At 43.5% G+C, this 25,769-nt stretch overlaps 1 protein-coding gene across 3 annotated transcripts in view; it reads left to right on the forward strand.

Moving 5' to 3' along the window:
- The window catches only part of TBL1XR1 (TBL1X/Y related 1), a 235,943-nt gene that overhangs the window by 70,923 nt on the left and 139,251 nt on the right, over positions 1 to 25,769 (forward strand). For all 3 annotated transcript variants that reach the window (XM_054982607.1, XM_054982608.1, XM_054982609.1), the window contains one exon: positions 23,890 to 23,954. The gene's annotated coding sequence lies outside the window, so the exon portion shown is untranslated. The remainder of the gene's footprint in view (positions 1 to 23,889; positions 23,955 to 25,769) is intronic.

Here is a 25,769-nt window from a genome sequence, read left to right on the forward strand (position 1 = left end):
GGTTGAGAGGTATTGGAAGGATCTCTGCTCAAGCCTCTGTTGCTGTTTGCCTTTGGAAGTGCGCCCTGACTTATTTTTTTACTGATGTTATTTATAGTTCGACTTTCTCACTGAGACTCAAGGCAGATTACTACACAGTGCCGGTCAATAGGATCAAACATTTAAAAAACACTGCAATAGGGTATGGATTGCAGAAATTTGAATACACAAGCAGAAGCTGATACAGTGCCGAAAAGGCATAAGCAGTTTAACATGGTATATTAAACAATGCTGAAACTACTCAGTAGGTACGCAGTAGTATAGTCCGCACTCCATGCCACTTTACCAGCGTCTCTCTGCCCCATTTCCTTACAGCACAGCCCTCTTACCTGTATAAAAATTCCCTCCTGGTAATTCTTGCAGAGTTTGTGGAAAGCCAAGAGAGCAAGGACCCTCCTAACTTCATCAGGCAGGCCAGTCCATAAGGTGGGGGCCACAACAGAGAATGCGATGTATTGTCGAAGGCTTTCACGGCTGGAGAACGATGGTTGTTGTGGGTTTTCCAGGCTGTATTGCCGTGTCAGAACTGTGGCTAGATAAAATCCTTACTCCAGTCTGCCTTCTGCAATTAGACAAAAGTCCATTGTTTCCAAAAAGCATTTAATGAAGAAAAAGATTATTATAGTCCACGGGCCTGAATGCAATATCCAGGTTGGTACATATGCATTGTTACCAATGCCAGGCAAAGCAAGAGATACATATTAAATATCATAGCTGACCCATCCTCCCCCCACAGTTCTCAAAATATTCCCTTTGAAGCTGCAAAAGCGAAAGCTTCCCCAAGGCCGGTTCTCGGTGGAACGTCGGTAGCCAAAACAATGCTGGTCTGTGAGATAGCTGCCTGGGAACCTCTGCACCTGGGGAAGAAAGCACTGAACACTGAAAGGATTAAATATGGAGTCGGTTAAGCATAAGTATACAAAAGAGCATTCTGATCCTGACATTGCCGTGGTCTTGGCATTGTAGTTCCTGACGTTTCGCCAGCAGCTGTGGCTGGCATCTTCAGAGGTGTAGCACCAAAAGACAGAGATCTCTCAGTGCCCTCACCTCTGAAGATGCCAGCCACAGCTGCTGGCGAAACGTCAGGAACTACAGTGCCAAGACCACGGCAATACAGCCCGGAAAACCCACAACAACCAGAGAATGCGATGTTTAGGCAGCTGTTGATTTTGCCCATTTGCAGGGTAGCACTTACAGAAGCCTTGTTCAGATAAGTGAAGCCAAAACATAGGCAATGGTTGGAGCCAATATCACCGGACTTGCTTACCGTTGCTCCGTACAAAATATGCCCCCTGTTGAAAACAAGTTGCCAGCCAGATCTGGGGGATATATAAAATGGAGGAAATGTGACTAGGTTGCTGCTCTGTCTTGTTTCAAAGGCTCAGAATCCCGGTGTAAATCGATCATTTTCTGTTCATGCCAGCTGTGCTTAAAATTTGCCTTTGCCTGAGCAAGAGTTTGCTGGAAAAAAATCATATTCTGTGCATCGCTGTGCACGGGGAGCTACAAAAATAGTAATTGGAAACTAGTTCAATCAATCTTGTAATTTATGGATGGCTGGGATACAGGCTGTGATGTGTGCAAAAGTAATGGTAGAAGTTGATTAGTGGATTTATCGAGAATCAAGACGAAGGGAGCTCAGCTAAGGTGGTAGAAAGCTCAGAAAATATTGAGTAGGCTTTCCAGTTTTGTCATTTAGACCCAACTAATAGTTACACAAAGACATGTGCAACTAAACCCTTCCTCAGTTGCTGGTTCTTTCCATTAAATTACCTGCAGGAGAGGGTAATTTAATGCAGGGAAGCTGTGACTATGGAAGGGTGAAGCACCTCTTCATTTCCTACTACTTCTCCACTTTTAAATTGTTCTCTCCTAAAGCTGTTTTTTTCCCATAAATAAATCAGAAGTGGATGTTTGTGGTTAAGCTACATGCATCTGTATGCATTTTTATAAAAATGTTTTTAAACATCAAGAAAGCGTGCAAACTTTTTAGTCAGATTATGAATTTATTTTTGGGTTATCAAAGGGGAGGATGGGGGAAAAGGGGTACTAAATTCCAGAGCCCAGGTCACCTTGAAGCCAGGACATGGTGCCGCTTGAGATGGTAGCATCGTGACTGTTCTAAGGAAGTATTTTGTGTTCCAAAGAGGAAAAGGTAGACTTTTCTCTTGGATACTAGTTACAATCCTTATGAAGCCCATTCATTACACATCTATGACGGCATTTTGCCACCTGCTGTGTGATGTATTCCTACACTGTGCTGTAGCTTGTCTCTGGACGGCCCCAAACAATTTCTGTTTCTTATAGCTTAACATTTAATAGAACGTTTCAGTGCTTTGTGGATGTCTGGACTTATTACACAATAAGCAGGGGGCCCATGAACATTCACGGGCCTCCTTGGTGGCCCCTGCTTCCTTCATTCATGCAGTGGCTCTAGCTTCCTTCCCTTACCCAACCTCACCATTGTCCAGTAATTGGCTTCCATCTTCTCCCCATCTACCCACACAATTATTCATTTTGCCATATCCTTGCCCATTTTCCCAGTTTGCCTTCCTCTGCTCTTGCCCACTGACTCTTTTGTCCGTCTCTGCCCCCCTCCTCATCTACCCACACTATGCTGCCACCTACCCAGTCTCCTGGTTTCCTCTCTTCTTTGCCTACACACCTTATGTATTCTCCTGGCACCTGGCAATTTCCTTGCTCTAGTAAGTCACCCACCCTTTCATATTTTTACTCTTCACCTGGATTGCTAGCAAAGCACCCATTTTTTTCATGATTCCTTCCCCATGTGCAACCTTCACTCTTTACATCTGTTTTTAGCCCCCTCCCCTTTATATCTCTGAAAACTGAGAGGTTATCCTGCTTTTGTAGAAACCTGTATCCTGGTCCGGGTGCTCCACCTCTTGCAGATCTTTTGTTGAGCAGGACCACCCCATTGCTAGTTGATGTCCAATGACCTCAGCTTTAGCAGGTTGAACAACATTTAATCTCCGATCACTAGGAGGGAGTAGAAACTTTGGCATCTCCCCTCATCCTTCATTGAGCTAAGTTATAGAAGCCCAGGTGAAGGGGCAGAAATCCAAAGAATTCTGGATGTCATGTATTCTTCACATTAAGAGTTTTAAAAGCTGTCTTCAACCCCCCCCCCCCAAAGGATGGTGATTTGGCAAGCCTGGGCAGTGTGAGGACCACGTGCATAGATGTTTAGGGGGATTTTTCACCATGCCTGTAATCACAGGGTGGGCTTTGACACAGAAATTCAGCATCCTGAGATTTTTCTTTTTTATAAGCATGTTAGTAACACTTAAGGGCTTTAGAGTCTAGGGAAAGTGGTGAGTGTGTGTGTGTGGGGGGGACCGTTTCTTCCATTCCTAAAGTGCTTCTACGACTTAAACACATTTTCCTTATGTTTAGCCTAACTCTTAAATTCCAGGACTTTTGAGAAGCTGGGAAATGTAGTTCTAGAGACACTCTCCTTGTTATGAAACCCCATTGCTTTAATTTCTAAGCATGGAGTCTCACAACTCCCTGTTTATGCCTCTGTTCATGCTCGCTTCTTGTCTCTTGAGTTGAGTGTGTGCATGGTTGAGTTCCATGCAAAGGCACATACATGCAATTCCTAGTGTGCGCTGACTTTGCATACTACTTCTGGTACTCAGAATAAATAAGGAAGGGTCTCTGGCTTATTTGGTGTAGTACATATTTGCAGGCAGAAGGGTCTTAAGTTCAGTTCCTTGCATTTCTAGTTGAAGAATTTCCAGTGTCAAGTGTTAGAAAGACCCTGGAGAACTTCTTGAACAGTAGACAGTACTGAGGTAGGGGCCTAAGGTTCTCGCTTTAAGGGATCGTCACACGTTCTTAAGTCCACGTATGCGCCATTCTCTGCATGCCAGAGAATTGCCTATCAGGGTCCCATAATACTGGTACCTGTTCTGTCCTGCTAAAATTCAGCGTTTCATCACTGAATTCTGTATTGTGCCTGTATTGCATACAATCAGAAACATTGCTCCAATGAAGATGTTACGCTAACCAGAAATGATCCGTTTAGCTTGGAAGTAAACTAAGTAAACTAAGAACATAAGAAATCCTCCCCGTTGGTAGTTTTGACTAGATAAAACCATGGACTGTCTTGTGGGGCACCAGTTAATACCTGTCATGGGCACTGTCCTTTTTAAAAACAACTTTGCACTATGGTACAAGTAGCCTACGGTTCAAGACCTTGAAGTGCAGCACAGTGTCTTCAACAGCAGTCTCTGCTATGCCAGCAGTGGGCTTACAACTGCATTCAGTGCTGAGCAGGATTTTGCAGCACTTACATACTGAATCTGCCCGTGGGTGTGAACTCGCACCCCCACAAAATAGCAGGCACAAAGAATTCAAAGAAAGCGCTGGTAGTTTGTATTCCTTGTTTTGAAATCTGTGTTTGAGGCTTTGGCTGGGGGGGAGACGAAAGGAAAACGGAGAAGTGGCATTGTGTTGAAGTGGCGGATGAGGGGCAGAACGAGGACGCCTCGCTTGTGTACAGGGATTCGCTCCTAGGGAACAAACAGTGCCCAAATGTGTTCCCTGTTACTGTCCTCTCGTTGGAGTTTTGAACACAGAAAGTACGTCTTGCGTTCCCACTGTTTTGGAGGCTCTCCTGTTGTGGCTGTGATCCTGGGTGAGAATACATGTTTATTAAGAGGAATCAGCAGAATTAAGAGCTCCCCTCCATGTTCTTGCCCCATGTACAGGATTGCTGCTTCCAAAGATGGGTGGATCAGTGCACACAATGGCATGCTTCTGAAACTGGCATGTGGTTGCTGGAGATGATTTTTTTTGGTTCTACCCACTGGCTCATTGCTTGCCATCTTGGCTGAGCAGTAGTCTCATGTGAGTAATTCCCGTTATGTGGCTGTAGTACACACACACACACGGAAACTCCCCTACTATGGCATAGGATAGTAGATCAGCTCCTGTATCGCTAGGACTATGAGCGAATGCGTGCAAAGCTAAGCTCGTAACTTCCATGCATCTGTACAGTTTAAAATAGTGTTTTTTGGTTCTTCAGTGCTGAGGTCATGGTGGAACGACAAGGAAGGACTGGAAGTAGCTCTTCCACTAGAATGCCAGCATCTTATTTTCCCCCTAAAATGGGAAGCAGTTTGAATTTGGTGCTTGCAGTTTTCCTAGCTGTCACTCTGCTTGTATAGTGTTTCTGTGTTGTCCATTTTCTCCTAAATTGCTTCCAGACCCTATTCAGGATGCTGGTATTAACCTTTGAAGCTATATATGGCTTGAGACCAGCATATTTTAAAGACAACCTTCTTCCATATGAACCTCCCTGTTCACTCAGGTCATCTTCAGAGGCCCTGCTTTGGGTGCCACCACAATCTGAGGCATGGCGGGTTACAGTGTGAGAAAAGGCCTTTTTGATCATGGCCCCCAAACGTTGGAATTTTCTCGCTAGGGATATTTGTCTATCCCCCTCTATTGTTGTCTTCTGCCAGATTTTATTGTTTTGTCTGGTATACCCCCAGTAACTTTTATTGGCCCTTCTCCCCGTTTTGTGTGTGTACATTTATGAAATTGTTCTATAATACCTTAAGTGTTATTTTAAGTTTAAATTGTTTTAAAGGATTGTTTTAAATCGTTTTTAGTGTTTTAATGTTTGCCACCTATTCTAGGTAGAAAGGTGACACATAGATGTCTTACAATAAATAATTAAATAAAATCTAGCTGCCAAGTTTCATGCGTTAGGAAAAAAAATTAAAACAAAAGGCAGCTACCTTGTTTACACATTACATTTTTTATCCTCACGGAGCTTGACCTGTAGTAAATATCAACAGGGCTTTTCTTTCCCCTGCCAGAACTGCACAGATGTTACTCTCTTTTTGGTGTGTGCACATGGAAACCTGATTCCTGGAATTCAGCACCCCCCACCCCCCATTTCAGTAACTTGACCCTGCCTGGTTTCTGCTGCAAGCTTTCCAGTAAATAATCACCAAGTACCCACTGCAGAGGAGACTGGGATATGATGGATTCCCTCCAACACAGGAGAACCTTTGATAGATGTTTTCTGGAGGGGGGGGCATTTGGGGATACTGCTAAATGTCTATTGAACTGTCAACAACATTTCCTATGGCAGAACTAGAATGTGGCATTTCATGTGATACCTTTTAATCTTTTCCTCACGTACTCTCTGTTTCTATGACGTACAAGGCAACAAGCCTCAGATAAAATGATGCAAAAAAAAAGGTAAATGTCTTAAGATGCATTGTTGAATGAAATTAGAAAATAGACCTAATAAGTATTATTGTAATCGATTGGATGGATTAAAGTGCTGTCGTGCTGGTTAGTGCCTCTGATGTGTTGTTCAAGGGACCGGTGATGTATGTGAGGTATTTTTGGTGAGGTTCTCTCTCTTTCCCTCCCTCTCTCTCCTCCCCTTCTTTGTGTAGCACCAGGCATCTGTGCTTGGATATGAACCATATTTTTAATTTCATCATGCCAGAAAATAACAAAATGCATCTCAGTCAGTTCTTAATAAGTCTCTTCCAGAAGGAGGAAGTCTGTACACAAGGGCTTCCAGCTGGAAGTAGGAGAAGGCCGCAGAGCGCTCAGCAGATTTTAATTAATTTGAATAGTTCTTCTGAAGAATGGGAACCTTGTGAAAATGGTAAGGAGGTAAATTTCCAGTGGGTTTCTAGAGTTCTCCCTCCTCTTCCCATTCCCTTCTTACTGTGGACTCTTTTTCATGATTGATTTCGTTTTGGCTGACCTGCATGGTCACACCGGCATGGATTAATCACTGGTCTGGTTTTCTTTTCACCATTATTTAATCCATCCCGATTGATTAGTGAGAATCTGCAGTGGGAGGGGAGAATCAGCATTCCCTTCCTCATATGGGTGGAAGTGTGCTCAAGTAGTGGGAACAGGTAGTCATGTTTTAAGCCATGAGCCCTCGATCTTGTTGAGCTTGTGGGCGCTTCTGGAATTTTTAAAACAGGGACTGGGCACCACTCAAAATAGCTGCCGTGTGGGAAGTGATTACAAAGTGGCTACCAGTTTAGTGTAGTGGTTAAGAACGGCAGGACTGTAATGTGGAGAACTGGATTTGATTCGCCACTCCTCTGCTTGAAGCCAGCTGGGTGACCTTGGGTCAGTCACAGCTCTCTGAGCCCCACCCACCTCACAGGGTGATCGTTGTGAGGAGAATAATAACGCATTTTGTAAACCACTCTGAGCGTGACATTAAGTTGTTCTGAAGGTGGTATATAAATCAGATGTTGTTGTTATTGGCACCAGTCACAAAATATTGGGAGGTTGCAAGCCAAGCACCCTCCAGTGACCAGAGGCTGCTTTCTCTGCATGTGCGCTCCCTACAGATGCAAAAGCAATGCCTCCTGGGTTCTTTAGAAGTATCTCCTGCTCCAGTAGGGGGGAGGAAAGCCAGGATTGGTTCTTCGGTTAGGAGAAGAGATCCTTTTTTGAAATCAATGAGTTCCAGGTAACCCATCAGTGGGCTTCATGTCGGGAATCATTAGTCTAAGCCAGTGATTTGACAAGACCACTCTTTTAATGATTAAACATGAGAATGAATGTAAACAATCCCCTTGTGGCAGATGCCCGAATATCTGAAGTTCACTTATCATGTGGATGGCCCTGATTTTGGGAGGGCACACATAACCAGCTCTTCATCTATCTGGAGGCTCTGTCAGACTGACTTTTTGCATGATTGACGTTTTCCGTCTGATAAGTGAATTTCAGACATTGCTACCATATGAAGCACTGTCACACAACAGAAGTGTTTTGGTCACTCTACCATCAGAGGTCTAATGTTTTAATCGGTGCACATGTGCATTAGCAGTGTGTGCACTGGGAGTGTTTCCAGTTCATAAGTTCTTGTGCTGAGCCCCCCAACGGTTTTAAAATATGAGCGTGTTTGGAAAGGAATGTTAGTTTGACAGAGGCAGTTGTGGAACAGGAAGCTGACCTAATAACCTCTGGTATGTGCATGTGTATAGTATGTGCCCTCCTGTGAGTTGTGGATGTAGTCTGCAGTCCTGTGGCCCGTTTTATGTCGATGACATAGGTAATAAAAGAGTGTGATGTTTTGCAGAGATTTGGGATTGTAGTATATGTTCAGCCTGTCACAGTGGTGCTAAAAACGGCATCCCCGTTGGTGAATAACACCTGTCTTGGCTAGCATAAAGAAAGACAGGCTCTGACAGACGGGAACTTGAGGACAATCCATTTTCGTCTCCTGATCTTGAGATTTTAGTTGAGTGTCTTTTATTCCCCTTATTATGCCCTTCAAATATTTCCAACTAGTGCAACTTTTTTCTTGTTTCCTTTATTCTCTGCATGCAATTGAAGGAGGAAAACGACTTAGGATTTATAAATAATGATTTATTCTTTCTTTTTAAAGCAGTTATAAGTATACAAGCAAAAGATGTTTTCAAAGAACATGGGCTGTTGAACATACGTCGTGCTGGCTAACTTCATTTTTTCTTAGTGTGTGTTTTTAAAGCCACCCGCTTGCGTTGTATATTGTGTACTTTGCTCTTCTAGTCTGCTTTGGAGCACGGTGAATCCAAGGTTAGCCGTTATATTAATTGCAGGTTAAATGAGTTTAGAAAAATAGAACGTCCCTCTTGGTAGCATCTGGTACAGCTTCTACCAATTAGTGCTGGGAACATCCATCATAGGAAAAATAAGGTTGTGTAATCCTGTTTCCGACAAAGTACACTATGGAAACCAGAATAGAAAGCAAGCAAGGTGAGAATGTGAGGGGGATCAGGTTGCCATGGTGATGGTATATAGGATGGAACAGCCGTCACCCAAAACGACAAACTGCCAATTCTTTTTCGTAGGTGTGAGCCTCTGGTGATGACTATTTACCATATGTGGGCCAATATTTGCTGGAAACATCCTGTAGAATTTGAGTGGCAGGGTTGTAATTATTGTTACTGAACACACAGAGAGGCACGGGCATCTGACAGGGTTACCCTCCCCCACTAAAGTGCACGTTTCAGGGAGAATGCATTTAAAAACCCCACCTTCCCTTTCTGCAAAGGATCTGTTTTGTTACAGTTGCAGTCCTTTTTCCCCCCTGTTATATTTCCAACATAATTATCAGTCCCGAACACATCCTCTTTCTCACGCGACTTAAACATTAGGCTTTGTTCAATCTTTTTAGAAAGAATATCTAATATATAGGTAGGCACGCTCACAGGAAGTGGGGAATTTTCCCGTTGGCAATAATAATAGTCTTTTTAAGCAGTGGCATAATAAATGTGCCGTGGACCAAAACCTGCTTATTTTGTGGAGCCCTGGGAGCGATTTTTAAAAGATCGCTGCGATTGAGGTCACACGTTCTTGCGTCTTGCAGCAAAGCTCGCTGCAGTTGCAATTCTGAGCTGCGTGAAGAGCAGCCAAGGACCTGTCAGAATCACTCAGGAAGCTGCCTGCTACTGAGTCAGAGCATTGGTCTGTAGCGGTTGGTATTGCCTGCTCAGACTGGCAGCTGCTCTCCAGGGTTTCAGGAAGTGGTTTTACACATCACCTCTTGCTTGGTCCTTTTACCTGGAGGCGCTGGGGACTGATCCTGGGGCCTTCTGCAGGCAAAGCAGATGCTCTGCCACTGACCCGTGGTTCCACCCTTAACCTTATGGTGTTATTGTGAGGATAAAACAGAAGGGAAACACACATGGGACACAAACGAAGTTGCCTTATATTGAACCAGATCACGGATCCATCAAGGTCAGCATTGTCTGCTCAGACTGGCAGCAAGCAGCGTTCCACAGTCGCGGGCAGAGATCTTGCGCATCACCTGCTGCCTGGTTCTTTTAACGAGAGATACCAGGGATTGTACCTAAGACCTTTTACATGCAAAACCGGGGCTCTTCCACTGAGCCATGCCCCTTCTCCGACTATGCATACCGGTTGAATTGCTTGTTGCAAGGGTGGGACAGTAATGTGCTACTTAAGAAAATAGCTTTCATTTGGCCATTTTGCAGTGAGTAATGTTTAGACCCACCCAAGTGGCAGTATAACTCACAGAGGAAGCATCTTTACGTTGTGTTCTTTATTCTGATCTCAGTTGCCAAGGTATTCCCCCCCCCCATCTAAAATTCTGAACTTTTCCTCAGGATCTCCAGTATGCCTGAGTGCTGTCATGTTCTTTAGAAAGCAGAGACTGCAAGCTCTGTGGAAGATGACATGCTTTGTGGGCATCACACCTTCAACCCTGGCATCGCTAGTTAAAGGATCCCTTTGAGGGATGAAAGACATTTTCTGGCCTGTAGCTATCAGACAGAGTAGGCGGTGCTGAGCTAGATAGGACAGCCTGACTTGGCAGATGGGGTATATCAGTAACTTCAGAGGTCCTTCTGTGCTTAGCCAACGACAGCCAGAAAGAGGCTCTTTTCTAAAATTGTGCCCCCCCCCCCCCGCTTAAAAAAGGAAATCCGTTTTGCATCTTCTGCTTAATCTTTTAGGTGCCAGACAAAACCTACCCTGTTACCCTTTGTGAAGGCGTATTTTATTCTGCGGGGCTTTTTGTTTCCCCTTTTTTCTTCCTTTCCTGTTGTGGCCCCCGTAATGGTGTTAAGCTCTTCTTCAGTTTTATATTGGTGTTTTTTCTTTTTTTTCTTTAAAAAAAAATGTCGTTCTCTGTAAATTTTTAATATATTATTTTCTGATAATTTGTAAGGCACCATTATTGGGAAAAATGGGGGTGTGTATATATGTCCACAGCTATAGTATCAGTAGTTCCCCACTATGCTAAGTTGCTTGTTGCAGTAAATTTTGTTCCAAATGATGACATTTGTACCCACTTGATCCTGTAATACTTGGGTGTGGGGCCAGTGTAATATTCTCTGCTTTTATGGAATTGTACTTGTGAAGTATGGTGTAAGAAGACAAAATGTGCTAATTCATGCCAATTCAGCAAAATGTGTTTTAAAGTGAATGTTTAAAATCTCTTAGGCGGGAAAAGCTAGCAGACTTCATAGTGGTGATGTTTGCTTTAGTTGCGTAGTCCCCGTTGTCCACATGCATCCATTTTTTCACCTCTGTTAGATTTGAATGATATCTAGCAGCCTGGAATGGGCCTATGGTGATACATGGGAGCATGGCCAGAGGCTGCTGGGGGAGAGATAGGTAGGAGAGATAAAGTTCTGTTTCTTGTTGGAGTTATTTTCGCATGCACTGCAGGAAGGGATGGCTGTTGGGTGGAGACGGTGGAGGCAGGCACTCAACTCCACTGGTTCTCCCCCCCCCCCCATTACGTGGTTGTTTGTTTACAACTGGATCTGCTTGACTTGTTTCTTAAGCAGAATCACTTCCAGGAAAGGCATGCAACTTCCTTCTTGTTTTCTACTTTTCTGAGTATTATTCCTGAAGCTGTGGTTATACCCTCGTACAAGGCTCTTTGCTATACGCTTCCTCCTGCCCAGGTTCCTGCTGCATTCTGCAGTGAAAGTCAGGATGGGAGCCAGTATATAATCTTAGGGGACGTGGACAACCAGATCCTTGTCAGTTTTCCAAACTCAGTTGGACATGTTTTTAGGGCAGTTAACTGTGCGGCAGGATAAAAATTGTCAGGATTCAAAGATGTCTGCCAGAGAATGCATGATAAAGTATAATCACAGTGAAATGGGGTTAATGCAATACAGTTATCATTGCTTGGCTAGCAGCAGTAAGGGGATAAATGTGCCATCGGAATCCTAATGGGACACGAAAATGTTAAAATACTCTCTAGCTGTGAATGTCTCATGTCTTAGATGGTCTGTAATACAAATTGGCATCCCTTGAAAATGGCACTTACGATTTGCTTGCAGAAAGTGAAAATTGGCAAGTTATTGAAGGTGTCAAAGCCGCCTCAGTCATTTTCCTTTGTTTGCTTGATGAAGCAGTGCCAATTTCTGCTCGAGACTGTGGAATTCTGTGGTTTGCTGATGTTACAGCGTGGCGTGGGTGGAGTCCTGTGCAAATAGATAAAAAGTAGCCACCTCTGTGTGGGTAGTGAGGATTGCTAGGAAAATGTCTGCTGTTGTGATGAATGGGTGGAGAGGAGGCAGGGCTTGTGCAGTATACGGGGACCCTGTGCACAACGGCACCCCACCCCTCTATCAGTTGAAACACATGTCACGCTGGGCCACCGTGTCACAGTCAAAGCCAGGCAGTGCCCATATTAGAACATTATTCTGAAGTATAGCACTTTAATGACTCCTGCATGGCTTTTCAGTAGAGATGGGCCAGAAAAATTCCGAACCGTGCGGTTCAAGGTTCATCATGTTTCACGAACCACGAACTTACATGAACTTTCCCTCGTTTTTGAACTGGTTCGTTTGGTTCATGAAAACGTCACTTCTGGGGCAGCAGCAAGTCTGCAGAAAGTCCGCCCCCCCCCCCCGTTGCTTAGGAAACTGATTGATCGCCGCCAGGATGTCTGCAGTGATGAACCGAAAAATGAACCAAATGAACTGTCCTAAAGTTCATGGTGGTTCATCAGAAATGGGTTCGTGCCCATCTCTATTTTTAAGTTATATGGGGCATCCGTTCATTTATACAGCAGGGCAAAGTAAAGAACTGCGTTGGTGATACCCAAGTTGCTCCCTTCTGCTTGCAGCCTGCATGATCCTGAGCTCCAGGAATCATTCCTGCTTCTGCCTGCATAGCCACATCAAGTATTCTGCTTTTTGCATAATAGAATATCAAGAAGCGAGATTTGTTTGTGCTTTGATGTGCAGAGGTGGTTGTGGGGTTGTGTATTAGGGATTGCAGAGCGTGTTAATGCGTATACCGCAGGTCACATTGGGTCTCTCTCAGTGACAGCCAAGCTGGTTCGCACTGTATGTCCTTTCCAAATGTGCTTCATTACTTAACCCTATCAGAATGCAGGCCATTCATTTATGTGTGTGTCGGGGAAGAGGAAAGTAATTACATGCAGTTGGAGATACCATTGGGGCAGGCACTATACCACCCATTAAGAATGGTCTTTGCTTCCACCTGTACAGCATCCACATGACAACATATGAAAGAACTTTGAAAAATATGGGGGTGGAATGTTGGGAAATGGCAGATGCATGCCCCTGTGTTGTCTCTGCGTGTGAATGTATCTATACTTCCATAAATAATATAGTATCCACACACCACATTTATATATTTAAGAATGCTTGAACCCTGGCTTTCCACTGAATAAAACATATACATTAAGCATCACAAAAAAAGAAAGCAAGGGAGGTACCATTTGCCATGGTGAACATACCAGTTCAGCTTGAGTTACTAAAGCATTAGTTCTGATGCACAGTGGAATGAAGTGGTAGAATTCTGAAGCAGTAGATTGGACTGCACCATGTCAAGTTCCAGGTAGAAAAGTCAATTCTTAAATGTTTCTTCATGTACAAATTTCCTGCAATAAACAAATCATCACATCATGAGCATAGTCCAACATAGCTTTTTACATGCTGTGGTAGTTTTCCACTTCCAGGGAATTACTAAGATAGGTAAATATTGGAAAACAAAATTCCTCCATGGCAGGCTGGCATGGCACATTCCATTCTACCACCTCTGCCACCTCATTCTGCTACATGTCTAGACCAGGCCTTACTTAAATCTTCAAATTTCTTTGGACTGCAGTCTCCCCTTTTTCCCGCAGCCAGTTTTTTGTAAACCTCTTTGGTCTGCCACTGAGAAAAGTTAAGAACAGCTCCATTTGCCAACCCCCAAAATAGAGATTTTAAATAGCTATGTACAGCAAAGCTGTCAGCCTAAATGTCTGGGATTTGACAATTTATATATAAAATTTATATAAATTGTAAAACGGTAGTGTGTTACAGACTAGCCTTCAAATAGCAAAAAATCCAACTTCCTAAGGAAAAGTGTTACAAGTAAAATTGAGCTTTAAAAAAAATCTAGTTGAATGTTCAAAATGTCACAGCAGAGAAGTTGGAAATGTTAAAAAAAAATAAAAAAGAGCCAGCTGCAGTAACATAGCGGTTAAGTGTTTGGGTTGCGAATCAGCACTCTGCTGGTTCGCATCCCCTACTGCCTTGAGCTCAGCAGGTAGCCTTGGGTAAGCCACTCTTCTCAGTCCTAGCAGTATTATGGGGATATAATAATAATAATATTAATAACAACAACACTGACTTTGTTCACCAGTCTCAGTGGGGCAGTAATCTGTCTAGAAGTGTGGTATATAAGTACAGTTATTATTTTTATAGGCTAAAGGAAGTGAGCATATATGTGCAATTCCTATGGCCCAGTTCAGGGATCCTCTGGTGTGTTTCTGTGCCTGGAATCGTGTGTCTGCAATAGGGGTAGTTGTCACCCACTCCTGACTTGGAATAGACGGGCATGATGAAAGGGGCTTGGAGGTTCAGATTAAGTTCCTGTCTCCACTGCAGGAAGGACACTCCAGCTCATTCCTTCATCCAGACTGTGATCTTCTGCAACCATTTAAGCCTTCCTTATACTGAGTCATTGGTCTGTCCTGGTGGCATGTCTCTCCAAGATAGTGTTGCCCACTACCTGATCCTTTGAACTGGAGTTGCTGGGGATTGAACCTGGGGCCTCCAACATGCAAATCAGGTTCTTTATCACTGAACCATCACCCTCCTGTTAGAGAGCTCAGTGTCTCATTATTTCACCAGGTTCCCAGATAAAACTTTTTTTTCTTTTTTATGAGCCTCTTGACTCCTCTTCGCCTTTTCTTTCTCTTTACCTCTCCCTCTTTTGCCTTGTTGGGCTTAAAGGAAAACAAAGATATTATATCAGTTTCTAGTCAGTGGCTCCCGCTTCAGTCAAGGTGATGCCAGGCTGCTGGTTTACTGGCAGAGGGATTGGATGGTGCCACTGGTTTCTGTGCGGGGGGAATGAGACACGTTTGTGCCATGGCACAGGAAGTCCCTGCAGTCACATGTAGCTAGAGAGGTACTGAGGCAGAAATGCTCCAGTAGAAAGATTCAAGCCGTTGATGTCCTGATTCCAAATTGGATGGAGAACATGGAGATGGAGCTGCAAATCTTGGTACCAAGTTGATTTGACAGATGGGCGTGCATCCATTGTCGTCTTCTTGGCCTTTAAAGGATTTTCATCTGTCCAGTCTTGGAGCGACAAACTTTTTTTTTTTGCATATATTGCAAACATTTGAATAGGTGTCGGTAGAAGAAAAAGAGTTTTCAGTAATATTCTAGTCCTGAACAAATGACCATGAACACACAAAGCCGCCTTATACTGAGTCAGTCCATTGGCGCATCAAGGTCACTATTTGTCTACTCAGATTGGCAACAACTGCCCACGTCTTGGGAAGAGTTTCACGTTTCCTACTTCTTGATTCTTTTTTTAAACTGGAGACACTGGGGCTTGAACGTAGGGCTTTGTCGTCAAAGCAGATACTCTACCACTCAGTTACAGCCCCTTCTTGAGGGGCTATGTATCTATTATATAGAGATTATATATGTTGCTCCTCAATCGTAGAGAACATTTTGTAATAGAGGCCTGATTGTTTAAGTCTCTTACGGTGCCATAGTTGGGTGCTTGTTGAATCTTTCATGCAAGCTTCTCTTCAGATTGTCTTTGTACACAAGGATAGTTCAATGTTCCTGTGCTAAGCTAACTGTAAAATGCTATTTTATGACATTGATAAAAGTGTCTTCGGGGATAACTAAATGGACACTTTTTGTTCTTTCTGAAAGTTACACATCACTCAGTCCAGAAAAGCATGTTCAGGGGATTAGGAAGAAAAACCTTGAGTACATACAGTTCAGAATCTCTCTTAGATACACTCTTAACACTAACATTGCTTGTACAGCATGGCTGTCCTCTGTCCCTGGACGGTGTGCATTGGAAAATGGCCAGGGGAATGGAAAAGAAGAACAGAGTTGCAGCATGTAGCATCTTGGCCTCATGTCATGGCCAAGATGTTCCTAGGTCCATATGTAGGCTTCATCAGCTTTGGAAAACTCTTGCCGGAATACTTGAAGGCCAAAACTCAGTATTGTTCCTCTTAATGAGCTTTGCAAAAAAGCAGTCCAATAATATTAGAATTGTCTCCCCACCCCCAAACCCCCAGGTGGTTTGGAATATTTCTTGTAGCCTTCTTAGTAAGACTGCCTTGCTTTTCAGGCGATGTAATAAATGGATAAATCAGCCATGGTAATGTTAAGCCTTGAGGAGCAAGAAACAAAAGGCTGTTTCCATGATAGTTCCTTATATTGATTGTTCCTTATATATTAAATTTAGCTTCCCTGCTAATATAATTTCCTGCTAATATAAACCATTCTTTGCACCCCGAAGGCCAAGGGAGAGGAGTACCCAACTCTCTTCCCGTTTGTCAAACGTCCCATGCCTGGTCACCTGGAAGCACTTCTTCCTAGCCATGGGTGAGTAGACAAGTAGCAATGTTCCAGCATGACAGAGATCTGAACGTCAGATACGTAGGAAGACAAGTGGTGGTTATATTGAAACAAGCCCACTCTTTCCGCCGCGGGCAGGTTTTATGTGATGGTTTGCTTAATATGTATCTTTCCCATGCAGGTGATGCACTTAACACTTTTGAGATGATGTTTATGCAGGACTTCACGGCTGTGTGCATTCATGTCTTATAACTAAGGTAGAATTTTCTGTGGTGGATAAGTTGTAGGGAATAAACATTTTTCCCTGGTGCTGTTGAAAAATTTTCTGGAGAGTCTAGGTGCCGAGACTGAATTGTAGTTCCGGAGCAATCATTTGGGGTACTGAGAGTGCAACTTTGCATGCGCACATGTGTGTGTGTTTTAAGAGGGTGATAGCTACTTAACTTGATCTAAAAATCTTGTGACTTCTTTTACACAGCTAGGATCTAGATTTGGGTCTTCAGTGTTTGGTTATTTAATTTTGCCTGTGCCAGCCATGCAGTGCTACATCTTGTTAGCAAGAAATCTAACAAACACTGTCTCCAAATACTAGAGTTAGATTATTTCGAGGCTTTAGGGCTTGCGCCACTAGCCTAGCTTGTCCTGGTAATTCTGCTCTTCAGCCTTACAAGCTTCTTTAACTCCAGAAGGAAAAAAGGCCACACAAGATAGGTCCCTGTGACTGTCAGGCTGGACAGGTGTAATATAAGTATCAGGATCTTGGCCTCCCATCCTTGCCTGGTTAACAGAGTTTGCTCCAATTCTTTCTGATTCTGGCTTCTCTGTATCTTCCAGCTCTCTGAAATCTATTTATATTTGCTGTAAGCAGTCTTTTTCACATGGCAAAGTAGACATTTGATTCCGGTGCCGCCATATAGACAACACCTTGTGCTAAACTATGAGTCTCAGCAGCCAACATCTGCCTACATTAGGCCGCTTAAAGAAGCCCTTATTACATTCACTTGCAATATTCTTCTGCAAAAAGCCCATTTTAATAATATACAGAAGATTACAATGGATTACAAATAGTTACATTTTTGTTGCAAGTTCAGATCGACTCTGCCGCCTTAGGGAATCACAGGATATTAATTTACAGTTGTACAGATTAAAAAGGTAAAGTCAGTGAGTAATGTTAATGTGTAACATAATTTCTTATTGCCTGCGTACATGTTGGCTTTAGGGTTTTTTTTTTTTCTAGAGGAAGATACGACTCGTCGTAAAATATTCCAGTTTTGTTGCATTCCATAAAGTAGCTTCAAACAATAAACTAGATGGGAAGAAAAAGAACAACAGAGGCAAATTTCAGATGTAAAGGGAGCATTTACCAATAGAAAGCAATCAACTTCTGATTGCCGCGCAACAGTAAAGGTGGATTAAACTTCTTTCTGGGACTGGAGAAGGGAGATCCACGGGCAATAGGTCTGGCTTTTGACTGGGGCCGAGAGGAGTCGCTTACCCAAGGTGGGCAAATGACAGCCCAGACCAGAATCCAATCCTGCCCTCAGGAGCTTTTCAGCTGGCCCTTGAGCCTCACAGCAATTTGACAAGAGCATTAATGAGCCAAATGGCAACATGGCCCAGTGGGCCAGTATTTCTGAAAAATTGTTAAGCAACTCAAAGACTAAGCGCCACTAAGAGTAGTGAAGGTGGCTGCATCAAAAATAACTGACACAGGTGAGCTGGAATGTCTGCTGGATGGACTTGTGCACGGGAGTTTTTGGTTTTTTTCAGGGCTTTTTTTTTAACTTACAAAAGGGATTGTTTCATTATTAGGTGGTTTCTTATGGTTTTGTTTCATCGTCATTGTTTTAATGGAAGATGCACATTTCCCCCGCCAAGTCTGTACTTTTGTGGTTTTCCACCCCAAACTTGGGTTAATACTGCCTGCGGGCACCTACATTGCTAAATCTCAGACAGATAGAATTATATCCTCCTCCCCTTTTGAGGCAATAAAAGGCACCCTTGTTTCCCATTAAATTCTACAGGGAAATTAATAAGAAAGGTTCCAAACAGTAACATGGACAGTACTGCGGCCAGTTAGCTTGAAGAAAAGTAACAGGAGTAAGAGGCAGTCTGAGAGGGCAAGGACATTTGGTGGCACGTGAAGGGTAAGGCATCTGGGCAGGCAGGCAGGCAGCAAGAGGAGAACCTTGAGGTAGATTTGCTTGGACCTGGGATAAGGTTGGGGCAGCTGAAGGGAAATACATACAGCAACGAGAAAAATGGCAGAACAGGGCCAGAAATGGGAGGGGAGGAAGGCAAACTCTCACCCAATTTCGTTCAGGACTGGAATTCCTCACATGTGTTGGTACTCCCGGTGGCCGCAACTTGCTGTCAATCAAGAAAGCCCAGATCCTCTGTTCCTTTTTCTTTCTCTATGCCCTTATTAGAAAATACTGCCTGCCTTGTGAAAGTGAAGCCAATAGAGGCAGAGACTGCAATAACGAAAGAAACCAGAACAAAACAAAAGAAAATCATGAGAGTTTTGTTGTAGTTGTTAAAAGGCTGTTTAGATGTCGAATTTGTTTCATTTTCATATTAATTACAATAATTATAAGGCACCCCATTTTTGTAATTATTGTAATCAATAATGAAAAAAATGCACAAGTCTAATGCTGGGTTGCTAGCTCCACGCTAGCGTGCAGCCGTACATAGTGATAACAACCAGTTAGGGAGTATCTAACTAATAATATTATTTTGACAAATCTGTTATTTAAGTTGGCCATTTCCCCCTTGATGGTTTTAAACCATGATTTTAACTATCACAATTAAAATCAAACCACCTTGTTTATTGGGTAGAGTGAAGGACTTTACTCCTTGCAGTTTGTATTGAAGAGTTGCAGAACACCAGAAGTTCTGGTGATACAACAACAACAGGCCTGTTGGGCGGAGCAAAGAACTGCAGCCTCTCCTGGTTTCTGGATGCTTGAAAATACAAAGGACACTTCTATTCCTGGAAAGTAGGAGACTATTTGCTTACCTGATGACTGGGAGGACACTGCAGCATGCCTAATCTTCTCAACCTGCAGAAGGAAAAGATAATCAGAAAAATTATTTAGCTCAGCACTTCATAATCAGCTGTTTATGTGACTGGTGGGACTCTGAATTCAGTTTATGTACTGTGTCTTGGATGTCTTCTGCCATCCAGAAACCAATGCCTGTATGTTTGACGGCCACTCACAAATGTGAGTGTTTGGGGGGCTGGAGGGACCAAGTCTCCAGAGTCTGCCCTGAAGGAAAGGTGAGGATGACAGAGGCTGGCCCACACTCACTGAGCTTGGTTTTGCACCCTTCTGTACTGGATCCCACTTTTCTACTCTATATTAAAACAAGATTGTATGAGTGCAGTCTTAAGGAGAGTTAATGACCTTCTCAGGCCATTGACTTCTCTGGACCTACGCGGAGCAACCCTGCTTAGGATTGCACTGTACATTCTTTGTTGAAGAAAGGAAGTGGGCGCCTGCTTGCAGCTGCTTCTTCTATTTTGTTGTAGAAATTTTTCCACTTGTCAGAGAACTTCCAGAAACCTGGTACAACATTCTACAAACGGTACCCCCCGCCCCACTCATGAATGAGTGCTGAAGAGAGAAATGCTGAAAGCCAGATATGGGTGGGCTCGGCCAGCTGAGCAGTGGTGCTTGCAAAACTGTCATTGAGTCTTTTGCATCTCTTCCCACAGTTACGTGCACAAATGTAATCCTTTGTTTGCTGTGCAAGCTGCCTACAGATTGGTGTGTGTTTTAGGGCCACTTCACACATTATGTAGAGGCAAACCTAGCTTTGCCTCTGAGTGCAGTCCTACAGATGGGACTGCAGCCAAGGACTGTTGCTTGATAAGTGTACCTATGAAACGCAGGTGTTTTGTCGTATTCATGCTCTGCTTTCTAGATATGCAACTAAAACATGAACTGTGTGATCTGAATATGCCCAGGGGAAAAGAGTGGCATTGTTATATTAGCATATGAGCTTTGCTGTCAGTCATTTTCAGTTGATTATACTGCCATCCTGCCCTTTCTTCAAGGAGCTGCAGATCATGCATGAGTGACCGATCCATTTTATCCTCTGAACTGCTTTGGGAGGTGGGCTTCACCAAGAGGAGTAGATGACTGGCCCAAGATAACTCATTGAGATTTGTGGCGGGTATTTGAGTCTGGGGTCTCCCAGGTCCTATTCAGAATGCTAACTTCCACACCACATTGGTTTATTTAGGTCCTGTTGGCCACCTTTGTTGGATCCTGAATGCCATTAAAGACTACATACACGCTGTTTCCAGTTCTCTTTATCTCCACTTCTGCCACTATTCCCTCTACCTATGTTCTAGCAGCTTTGCATCATTTGACATTTGCTGGTAATTGCTGTAACTCTGAAGTATCATTGATGCTTTTTTGGGGGAAAGGAAATACTACTGTCAGGACAGGAGTTCTAGTTCCATATTATAGGTCACACAATGCAACTACCCCTGCTACAAAATGTTGCTACTTTATATTTAGGGTTGCCCTCCAGGTGGTGGCTGGAGTTCTCCCAGAATTACAGCTGATCTCCAGTCAACAGAGATCAGTTTCTCTGGAGAAATTGGTAAATGCAGGGCTTTTTTTTCTGGGGAAAGCGGTGGTGGAACTCAATGGGTTGCCCTCGTAGAAAATGGTCACATGGGCTGGTGGCCCCGCCCCCTGATCTCCAGACAGAGGGGAGTTTAGATGTGGCGCGGAGGGCAATCTCAACTCCCCTCTGTCTGGAGATCAGGGGGCGGGGCCACCAGCCCATGTGACCATTTTCAAGAGGTTCCAGAACTCCGTTCCACCGCGTTCCAGCTGAAAAAAAGCTCTGGGTAAATATGTTCCTATATCCTATCCAGGGCCTATGCCATTTCTCCTGGATAAGGCGGCCAGAAAGAGTGATGTAAATGTCCCACTATGTCCAAAGGCCCTTACTGTCAAGTGAGGATGGTACCCAAATAGTGCAATCTGAAGAACACTTCCCTGGGAGTAACTCTCATTGAGTATTTATTGTGTAGAATTCAAACTAGGATTCTAAGTAAACCTGCTTAGGATGGCAATATAATTTGTTGTGTATTTTTTTTAGGTAACATCCATTCATATTTCTTCCTTTTAATAGCTGCTGCTACATAAACGAAAGGAAGTTCCTGCAAAGGAATTTTTGCGTTTTCCCTGCTGTCAGATCAGAAAACTGCTGCCAGTGCTGTTTAGGGGGAAAAAAAGAAAATGGTGAAAAATGCAGTAAAACAGGTAGCAACCCGAGAGGATACAAGCCACATGTGGTGTTGGCTGTCCTGGAACAGCTCTCCCCTCCGCCAGTTAAGGGGAGATTGACTATTCCTTATATCCAAAAAGAAAAGCCGTGTAAATAATTTTTATTAAGACCAACTCAACTGTTGTGTTCTGTACATGGTGTATTGTCTTAGTTTGATTTTGTCTTAATAAAATGTATCACATGCCTTTCATTTGGGGGGTTTGTTATGGACCAATGGTTACTGACCTTATTTATCCCTTATCTCGTTTCCTGTAACATTCATTCATATTTTTTGGAGTGGTTTTGAGAATTTGTTTGCATTGCATATGCGTTGTGTACGGGTTTTATACTGTATTTATACATACAGTGCGTCTTGTCTGCATGCATAATATAAATATTTACTGATGCATATATAATGTTGAAAAATGTGTAGACTGTATGGGGGAAAATGGTGTCAAGAAAGAGAAAAGGAAAAGGATGAACAAAATTGAAACAGGGATTTTCAGGTTGAAATGAAAAGGATGAGAAATTCAAAAACATCCCTAGAGCTGCGTAAGTTTTATGTTTCCGAATCTAGTGTGCTGGAAACTTGCAGTGTCCGAGAACTGTTGCATTCGTGGTTATTGCCAAACACCCAAATAGGGTTGACTGCAGTCCTAAGAACTGGAATTGGCCATGGCTCAGTGGTAGAGCATCTGATTAGCATGCAGAAGTCCCCAGGTTCAGCCCCTGTCATCTTTAGTTAAAAAGTTCAGTTAGTAAATGATGCAAAAGACTTCTTCCTGAACCCTTGGAGAGCCATCACTGATCAGCGTAGACAAAAATGATCTTGATATACACCCAATGGCAGGGCCGGATCTAGGGTTGCTGGTGCCTGGGGCAACCCTAGTCTGACCCGTGCATGCGCTCCCGGCATGGCGTGATGACGTCATTTTGGCGATGTCATCACACAGGGCGGCGGAAGCCACCCGCACCATTCGCCTCCCCGCAGGCAAATGGTGCGGGCAGCCTCACAGCCCCCCGCGCTGCCTTTCACCTGCCCCACAGGACAGGGGGCGGCCAGCTTGCTGCTCACCCTCTGTCCTGCAGGGCAGGCGAAAGGCAGCGCGGGGGGCTGCAAGGCTGCTCGCGCTGTTGCCCGCGCGCTCTGGCAGCTGCTCCCGGCACTCCCTCCCTGGCAGCGCCGGGGGCAGACTACCCCCCCTGCTCCCCCTCGATCCGGCCCTGCCCAATGGACTTTCTTTGCATAAAGCAGTTTTATGTGTGTTCATGAGTAGAGTTGTGCTTGTAGCTCCAAGTTACCACATGTACAGTCTCCTATTATTGAAGCTGTTTTTTTGTTCAATATTTTGCACATATCAGCATGTGGCTTGGATCCTGGAGTAAATCTCATCTAACAGACAAGAATGAAATCAACAGTGTGTGATTTTCTCTCTCCCCCCCTGTCACTGTAGCCCAGAATTCTCCCTAAAATCCTCCTGGGGACTGGGGACCCCCAGGGATAGCAAGAGGGGAATTAAAGCCAGTGTAGTGGTTGGGCTAAAATCTGGACTATCCAGGTTCAAAACTCCATTGCGCCATAGACGCTAGCTGGGTGACTTTGAGCCTGTTGCACACTCTCAGTGTTGCTGTGAGGATAAAATCTGTTTCCTCACTGGGGAAACGGATATGGTATAAATTAAGTTAAATAAATAAATACAAGATTTGGATCATGAAACCTCCTTTCCGTTAGTGGACATTTGACCGTGGAATTCAAGCCCACGTGTAGTAGCAGTGTTTTCTGGTTCCACCTTGGGAAAAGGAACAGTTCTACTAAATCAAATCGGTTTTATTTGTTAAAAACTAATGGAGAAGGCATGACCCTGAATGGTATAAAGGGAACAGCATATTGCAGACTGACCCCTCATATATTGCACTCCATTTTTTTTTAAAAAAAAATCTGCCTAATTCTGCAGGCTGCTGTGGCAAATACGGCAACTTTGGGCATTAAATATTTATCGCCAAGTGAATGATTTTTCTCATTATTTAAAAATAAAATGTGACAATTCTAACATATTCTTCTTCTTGTCTAAAAATTCAGAAGTGAAAATTTCTGCTTTCTGTTTGCAAATCTTTCCACGCAGTCTGGTCTCAACACCACCATGGAATTACATGTTAACACTTCTTAAAATTGTTAAACCTGTTTTGCTTACTGTCCCTTTCCCCCTCCTTCTTCCAGTGCTGTCATCCTGTGACCGGAGGCTCCTGTCAGGAAACCTTCCACCCATCAATGCACTGCCAATGGTAAGTACATTTACAGGCTATTAACATGGTTTAGTTTTTGAAGTGATCTTTTAAAAAGTCTGTAATTTTTTATTTTTATTTTTTGGTGAAAGAAGATGCTCTCAGACTCCTTGGCAAGGGTGTTTTAGAAATCACAACTAATGATGTTGGCAAATATTGTAGTGTACTTTTTGCTATCAGTGAATTTGACAGCCAAGTTTGGCATCTGTGTAAAGTTGGTAGCTGTTTCTACATTCCCTTCTGGCTAAACTGAAGTATTAGGAGACTAATAGCCTCAAAGCGGTACATTCTGTCATTCGCACCGAGATTCTTAGAGATGATTCTTATGTGTGTGTCTTTAAAAACAAAACAACACACCATTTCCAGTTTTGTTGTGTGTGAGTTGGGCAGACGCAGGAAGGAGGTGGATGCGTGGCACTACAGCTTCAGTGGGGGGAAAACATTCCCCGCATTTGCAAGGGCTGCTCTTGAATCTGCACAAGCCGAAACTGCATGGAAGCCGTGCATTTAAACATCCTGTTTATTTTACAGTCTTTCCCCCCCTACTTCCATAAAAGCCATAGCAGGATCATTACTTCATCTTAAGGAATCTAGGGTGGTTTTTTAAAAAACGGATTTGTATCTTTTGGCCCGTATGCCATGCTGTAAGGTTGTGCTGTGTTATCAGTCAACCCTTTGAGTACAAAAGTGAATTTGAAGTGTGTTCGTTTTCTGCAGTGGTTGAGATTTTATTTATTTTAAAGGACTTTTTACACCCTTTCAAAAGCTTGGCACAGCCTTTAGGAAGATTTTTGCATCATTTATTTTGTCTCCAGCCAGTTAAAGATCACATAATGAATGAGAACAAGATTTGGGTCCAGTAGCACCTTAGAGACCAAGTAGATTAACGGAGTATGTACTGTCAAGAGTCAAAGCTCTCTTCATCTGACGAAAGGAGACTCTTTAAAACTCATATCTTGGAAATCCACTTGGTCTCTAAGGTGCTACTGGACCTGAATTTTGCTTTTCTTCTACAGACCAACATGGTTGTCTACCTGAAACTTTGGATCCATGAGCCCATTGAAACTTGAAAATCACCCCAGAACTCCTGGAGAACCACGTTCTCAATGACATCAACCAAAAGAGCCACATTTACTTTCAGCCCTGGCATTGAGGCTTGCATGTCAGGGATGCTTGCAACTTACCTGTTCCTCTGGTGGCCGTAAAACTTTCGTTTCAGTCCAGCTCCAGTTATTTATTTACATCTCATTAGTGGTACCAGCATTATAGGATGGGGATGTGCATCTCATTGATAGCGGTGAGGAGGGATGGCATCAGTGCCAGTATTTAAATACTCATCCCAAAGGCCATGGCTTCCATCCACACTCCCTGCCTTACTTCCAGTAGGGTGCATAGCTGGATGTGTATATCTTCCATCAGTATTGCCCTGCTTTCACTGGACATCCCCACCAGTGTTCAGCTGATCCACAGTGGACCCCTATGCAGAGTTTCTCCAATCCAAGCCCACTGATTTTAAGTGAGTTTAAACTGGAGAAACTCTGCTTAAAATTGTATTGTTAGCGATCTATGAGTTAATGGATAAAAGTGAAGGAGCATTGGTCTTTGGCCTTCACACTATGGGTAAATTTCCTCTTCTTCTGACACCCTTTTGCAAATATTACTGCTTTCTTTTGCAGAACCCCCCCCCCACACACACACATGCACCAAAACGGAGTTTGCTTTTTTACTAGGGGTTGAAATGGGTGCGTAAAAATTGGGTCACCCTCCTTTTTTGGCCTAGTCCTGCTTTGTATGCAGCGCCGTTGATTTCTTGGC

Source organism: Eublepharis macularius, chromosome 6 (genome assembly GCF_028583425.1).
Source record: "Eublepharis macularius isolate TG4126 chromosome 6, MPM_Emac_v1.0, whole genome shotgun sequence".
Taxonomy (NCBI): domain Eukaryota; kingdom Metazoa; phylum Chordata; class Lepidosauria; order Squamata; family Eublepharidae; genus Eublepharis; species Eublepharis macularius.